The sequence below is a fragment of the Syngnathus floridae genome, chromosome 1 (genome assembly GCF_059516105.1).
Source record: "Syngnathus floridae isolate MCC-2025c chromosome 1, RoL_Sflo_1.0, whole genome shotgun sequence".
NCBI lineage: Eukaryota > Metazoa > Chordata > Actinopteri > Syngnathiformes > Syngnathidae > Syngnathus > Syngnathus floridae.
The window spans coordinates 15,691,722-15,698,997 of NC_142413.1; the positions used below are offsets into that span (position 1 = coordinate 15,691,722).

General features: G+C 41.3%; 1 protein-coding gene across 1 annotated transcript in view; it reads right to left on the reverse strand.

Moving 5' to 3' along the window:
- LOC148404287 (leucine-rich repeat and immunoglobulin-like domain-containing nogo receptor-interacting protein 2) overlaps positions 1 to 6,224 on the reverse strand; it is a 300,384-nt gene extending 294,160 nt beyond the window's left edge. Inside the window, exon 1 of the mRNA XM_088384369.1 lies at positions 6,123 to 6,224. The gene's annotated coding sequence lies outside the window, so the exon portion shown is untranslated. The remainder of the gene's footprint in view (positions 1 to 6,122) is intronic.
- Positions 6,225 to 7,276: the final 1,052 nt, after the last annotated feature.

A 7,276-nucleotide genomic window follows, 5' to 3' on the forward strand; every position in this document is an offset into this window, starting at 1 on the left:
TGGGCTCAAATTTCCCATGCTTTTTCTGCAGACGTGGCGTCAAGCGTGTTCTCGTGTTATTACGTTATGGCGACCAGAAGCCACTATTTTGCCATAATGGATTCTATATCTCCACAAAATAGACTGCCGTCTTGCCACAGAGATCCACAGTTCCTCAGAGGTAGGGCTAAATGAAGGAAAACCATGACAGTTAGGGAACAAACTAAGAAATTCGCTAGTGACAGTCAGTCTTGACATCAGTTTCACATTTGAGTAGTGGAGAGAAGTAAAATGGCTTTCTACTCTAAAGGTAAGAAGTGATGATATTGTCATTTGGAGGGAAGTATGTTGTGTTGTTTGACTAGAAATGTACATATGAATTTTGCTGGCAATGAAGCACCATTTTTGACATCAAGTAACAACAGAACATGACAATCCAAGCCAGGAAATAATGTGCAATATAATGCTTGCCTCCTTCTGTGAGGTGCACAGGCTGAGATGGAAAAATAAACATGTACTACCTGAGCTCCAAAAGTGGGCGGGCAGAGTTGTCATAAATCTCATCCCAAAAGACCCCTTAAATAACTGCAGATTTTTAAGTGGCATGAATTTTAGTGCTGGCATCGTTTTTACATACAGCGTGGCAATGTTCAGCTCACGCAAGTGTCCCTTAAAAAAAGAACCATCTATTGATGTGCTTTCATAAAAAGGAAAATGTAAGAAAATAAGTCAGTCATATAAGTCCATGAGTAAATTAATGTCAGTGCAAGTAAATAATCTGTACTTTACGTCAAAAATTAAGCAAGTCAGACGGTAGTTAAGTCAATCTTTCGGTCAGGCAGTCTACATATAAGTCCTTTTGTAAGCAAGAAAGTTGATTCGAGAGCGTAGATCTGATCACAAGTAAGTCAGTCTGTCGGGCTGTAAGTAAGTCGTACAAGAAGTGAGAGACTCAAATCAATTCGGTCAGTATGTAGGTAGGTCAGTTCTAAGCTTGCTGGTGCGGTCAAGCGATATGCAAAAAAGGCATCGCGTTTATGCCGATTTGCAAGCTGAAGAGGCTTCTGCGGCCCGAAAGAGAAAAATAACACCACCACCGTACCAACCGCCACCCTCTTTCCCCACCTCGATCATTGTGCGCTGCTTATCGTAAGCACTCAGTGGTGGCATCGTCTAAAATTAGCTCGTGCTGGCTGAGCACTATCTGGCCGAGATAGAATAAGGTGGCTCTCGTAGAGCATCGAAGGAGGGGTGAGGAAGAGAACAGCTTCTGCTGCTGTATTATTAATCTCGAGATGTGGCGAAGGAGAAGAAAAAGGGCTTGATGCCTCCTTTTCTCCTGTGGGTTAAATGAAAATGAAATAAAAGAAACAAAAGCACAGCTAAGTGAGGCTGCCATACGCACCTGGCACTGCAATGTGAAGAGAGACTCCAGTGATGAGCGGCACAGTTGGGGGAGATTGCGCGCACACACACAGCTACAGAAACATGACTGGTACTTTTTTTTCCACCTTGAGTGGGTATTGCACCCTGTCCCACCTTCTAAATCAGGGGTCGGAAACCTATGGCTCGTGAACCAGATATGGCTCTTTTGGTGACTACATTTGCAACCAAATACCCAGCTGGGGACAGCAGAAAGAAAGCGTGTGAAGAGCTCCAGAGGAAGGTCCAAGCTATTCAACTGCAACTCCGTGTATGGACCAGACAAGGTGACTTTAATTCAGATGGTTTTGCTGGCGCATTAGCAATTGTGAGGAATGGAAAGCCATTCACTGATGGCGAGCATTCAACATTTATGCTTGATGTGGCTAATGAACTTTTTGACGACTTCACGGATAAAGAAAAGATATTCAAACGGATAAAAGACATGCCTCTGTCAGCGATCGGCCCATTATGACAGATAAGAGCCTCAACGCCTGCATGCAGCTCAACCTCACCGCATATCAACCGGACTACAAAGCCATCAGCAAAACAATACAGCCCCAGAAGTCTCATTAATGGTGAGGTTTTTTTTCTAGGCTTCAATATAAAAATGTTATTAAAAAGAATACATTAGTACACTCAAAAAATGTTGTTCTTAATTAAAATACATGCATTTCATTGTATTTAGCCTATCATTTTTTTTAAATGGCAAGGCTCTCACAGGAAATTAATTTTAAAATATGGGCATTTATGGCTCTGTCCGCCAAAAAGGTTCCCGACCCCTGTTCTAAACTATGGTTGCTGTGTGTGTGTCTGAGAAAGAAAATTAAACAGGTTTACGTGTGTGTGTGTGTGTGTGTGTGTGTGTGTGTGTGTGTGTGTGTGTGTGTGTGTGTGTGTGTGTGTGTGTGTGTGTGTGTGTGTGTGTGTGTGTGTGTGTGTGTTGTGTTCATGTGTGTGTACTTCAACTATTGGATGGACTTGCACAGGTTCCGCTCCAAAGCATTATAGATTTTGGCAATCCATTTTGTTGAGCCCTTTTGTGGAATATGTTGTCGGGATTAATGTAATTCTTTGGGTGTACACTTCTTTGAATGGGTGCAGTAAAAACATTGTTAACCGCTGGCCAAAAAAACTGTTTTTTTTACTCCGCTGAGCAATAAAAGAAACAAAAGGATGGTGGTATTATTTTGCCTGGGTGACTGATTGGTTGGCAACCAGTTGCCCAAAGTCGGCTGGGATAAGCTCCTACATACCCATGACCCTCGTGGGGAAAAGATGTTCAGATAATGGATGGATGATGGAGTCAGCCGTTGTCATTTATTAGAGTCAGGTCATCAGTAGAGTATATTGATCAGTGTAAGGATGTCAGTCATTGTCAGTCAATCAGTCAGTCAGTCAGTCAGTCAGTCAGTCAGTCAGTCAGTCAGTCAGTCAGTCAGTCAGTCAGTCAGTCAGTCAGTCAGTCAGTCAAACAATCAGTTTAAATCAGCCTGTCAGTCAGTTTGGGTCAGTCAGTCAGTTCGGTAAGAATGAACCAGTGTCAGTGACAAAAATCTTTTTGAAACCTAAATATTGACACTATTTGGGCTATTAAAGGCCATGAACATGCACACGAAAACCCAAGTATGCCCTTATTCGTTCTTTTAAAATTTGGAATAAGACCATCAGTTCATCCCTTTTACTACAAATTTATAGAGTTCTCTTATCCCTCCACTCTGGATATTGGACGGTGGTCTGTGTTTCAGTTCAATCCTGATTTACTTTGTTTTGTTTTTTGAAAGCATGTGATATTTTGGTCAGTGAGCTCCAAGCTACTTATCTGGGGCAGCCATACAGGAAGCAGCTGACTCAACAGCATTTGGACTGAAATAAAGCGCGTGGGCTCGGGGCAGAGAGGATATGCAAAACAGCGGGAATGTATAAATAAATCTGTTTATTTCCTCCGCTATTTTGAGCCACTTAAATTATCATATGGAGCATGGTGGGTCATGCCGCTGAGTGAGGATGACAAACCAGCATCCATGGATGGAAACATTATCAGAGGAGAACAAGAAAGTCCATCAGTAACGCATTCACAATTTATAAATTACCGCAACTATGGAATGACAAGAGGGGTAAGGGGAAAAAAAAGGTCAGCTGTGGCACGTCATCCAAAGACACACCGGCGACCCGGGTTCTGCACTGAAAATGGGGCTTCCAAAATAAAGCCGCAATGGAAAATAAATAACTGCATCAAACACAGTGGCTGCTGCATGATTTATGTATGTTGGAATAGAAAAAGTGAGGACGAAATGACACAGCATGGCCCTTTATCCTCATAGACGTTTGCGGAAATGCACCAACAAACCATGCTTCATATAAATTTGTCTCTATGTGTAACTCAGTAAATCCTAAAAGGTTATAATCTCTTAATTTCCAACAGCCACTCCCAAATATTTAAACCACTTTTACTTTGCAATATCAGTGGACAAGTCTATCATCTGTAGACCCACAAAACATTTTTAAGAAGCCATGGCATTTTGGCTTGAAACTGACATTTTGGAGTGAACTTGGCCATTTTCAGGGAATAATTAGAAATTAATTCTTTAGAAATTAATTCCTTGTCGTGATTTCATCTGATTGCTACCAAATGTAAGCCATTTACGTGCAGTGGTGCCTTGACTACACTTTGTCTGCTATCTTAATCTAACTCGTAGTGGGAAGTGCCATAGTCGGCTAACGAACAGCATCTATGTTATGGAAATGTACACTTTAAGGAATGGATATTTGAACTCAAATGGCGCTGCAACAAATTTAGACAGAACCTAAAATAATACTCAGAATTATATATTCTTTATCCTCTGTGAAAAACAACTATCATTACTAGTGATGTACCTAAAAGTCGGTCACCAAAAAAAAAATGTATTCAACTAAAAGGCTTTTGTTACCAAAACAACATGGCCGAAAGAGGATTGAGTGATGACGCGGGCAGAGGCAAACGCTAACCAGGGCGAAACCTTGGTTTCTGTGGTAGCTGGTTGTTGGCCAGCCGCAACATTATTGCGGGGCACTCCCTTGGAGCTCAGAAAGGGGTCCTCCAGGGTTAATGGTGCTTCACAGCGCTGGTCGGTCATGTAAAAATGGCCCCCCGAACTGAGCGGAGGTGGGCAGTTAGGAAATGAGCCCAAAATTCCCATTCCTCAGCAGATGGTCATTGGCCTTAGGCGAAAAAGCTGTCTGACCGCTGAGGACTGTCTCAGCTCGCTGGTGGCCGCAAAGGAACCAGAGAGCTCACGCTGATATATTTAACAAGGTGCAGAAAATGACAAAATGTTTTTGTATGTTTTTAAAGTATTATAATTTCCATGTTTCAGGGTCTTAGCCTAATTTTTGGATTCCATTTTCGGCAATGAATTTTCGACTCGTGTATCCCTAATTTTTTACGGCAGATTTCTTGCAGTAGTTTTCTTCATTTGTCTGCATCTTTTCTACAGGCATGCAGTTCTATAAAGTGCAATAGAGATCTTTTTTTCCTTTTTAGGGAGGCCGGGACAGATTAATGGCATTTGGGTTTATTTTAATGGAGTTAGGGTTATGATTTGTGATAGAGTTAAATGAAATTCTTAATGAACCACAAGAATTGTTTTAGAAATTTATAACTTAAACTTCCACCGAGAAATATGAAATTTGGTGGGGCTATCATGAGCAGGCCCACCAGAAAGTGATGCCAGCAATTTTGGCTTGAAGTGGTGATTTTGGGTCATATTAGCCCTATTTTGATGTCCTAGGGCAGGGGTCGGCAACCCAAAATGTTCAAAGAGCCATATTGGACGCAAAAAAACAAAAAAACATACCTGTCTGGAGCCGCAAAAATCTAAAAAGCTTTTTATAAGGCAACATAGACTGTCAATACATGAGCTGTATGCCTACTATTAAAATAATTAAGTAGGCTACAAATACAAAGCAACAAAGCGACGCAAAACATCGCCCCTGGATAGCCAGCGGACTTTGTTGTGCAGCAGGAAATCGGCATAGTCGCTGTCAACTTCATCTAGCAATTCACAGAATTGGCAGTGGTTTTATGCTTTTGCGATTATTTTGTTCACAATATGGATGACAAGGTTCATTACCTCCATACACTCCAGTGGGAATGTTTACGCACACAGCGCCTCTTGGTGCAATATACAATGGAATAGATTTTGATCCAATGCTTTCTGTAGTAAAGTCACAAACCCCTTTTGCGACCCACTCTTACTCGGTGCGCCGTCCGTAGCGACTGAAATCAGGTGGCCAGTGTGTATCTCTTTGTCATTTAAACATTGTAGCACAGCCTCACAGATGTCCTCCCCCCGTGTTTGACCTTTTGGGTGTCAAACTCATTTTTTTCACAGGCCGCATTGTAGTCATAGCTTTTTTCGGAGGGCCATTATGACTGTCAACCCAAATAAATGTATGAGCACCTCATATTATATACAGTAAAAGCTACAAAACAAACTGACAAATAACTCACTTTCAAATCAGATGAGTAAAAATTGGTCAAATATAAAAAAAAAAAAGATCTTATTAAAAGTGAAGACAATTTGCAATTCTAGGGGTGACACACGAATTTGATGCACAATTTGTCTTCGCGGGCCACATAAAATGATGTGGCGGGCCGTATCTGCCCCCCGGGCCTTGAGTTTGATACCTGTGTTTTAGCTTGATCAATTTCTTTTTACGGCCCATTAGAGTTCACGTACCTGCATAGCAGAGCTGTCTGTTCAATATCGGTCACGTCACACGACTCATCCATCACAGGCAATTGAGAAAGCTGGAGCTGAATTGATGTCCTTGATTTGCTGATCGGTGATATTGTTTGCCATTTTAATGACCCTTTCCTTCACTGTTTTTGCGGAGAGAGGCATTTCTTTAATTTTCTGAATGATCTCGGTTTTGTTTTTGAAGTCCGAAAATAGGCACTCTGATATTTGAATGAATGAATCCCTTCATGACTCGTCATCGGTGAATGGTTTTCCGGGCTGCAACAAAACTTGCAGGAGTAGTGGAGTTTGGAAATGCAATCCACTTCTTGAAAGTGTTTTTTCGGTGCTCAAATTTCTCCACCAGCGCTGCAATTGCACCTTTCCTCTCAGGTCCAACTGGGTGATCGACAGCCAATTTAGCATGCTTTAGCTGAAAATGTCGCTCCAAATTGCTCTTCTTGTGATATGACAACTTCTCATTGCAAATCAAACATGCAGGCAATCCTTCAGCATTGGCAATGAAAGCAAATAGTTCAGTCCATTCTTTCTTAAACCCTCGGTTCTCATCAGCAATCTTTCTCTTTTTGCCTTTTGAATCCATGGCCCATCACTCACACTGTCAACTCGTCTGTGCAGTGTCGCAGGCTCTGACGCAATTTTGCCATTTGGTACCATTCTGAAATTCGGTATTTTTAATATATTTACAACTACATTCATTTTTACAGCATTAGAATGTTTGCGTCATGATTCCCATCTAAAAAAACCATATTTAAAAAAACAACACCAAAGAGAACGTATTTTTCCATTTTCACGCATTTTTGCAAAAGCTCCAGGAGCCGCTCAAGAGTCGCATGTTGGGGTATCTGCTTGTCCGGGAGTATCTGATGGCTAGTGATGACTATATTGAGTCTAATATCCAGATTTATACGTTGTCAACTAATATTTCTGTATTGACTACACTTGCATATAAAGAATCGATACTAAGGATGCATTTGGAAATTTGCTGTGAGCGTGCTCTGCTGCATTCTGTTGTTGGACTGCATCATTTGGTACCACACTCTGGGTGATTTGACTTGCACTGGAAATGAAGTAAAAATGAAGTCAAGCCTGTTTTTACAATGAAAATTATAAAAAATATAACAAATTCATAT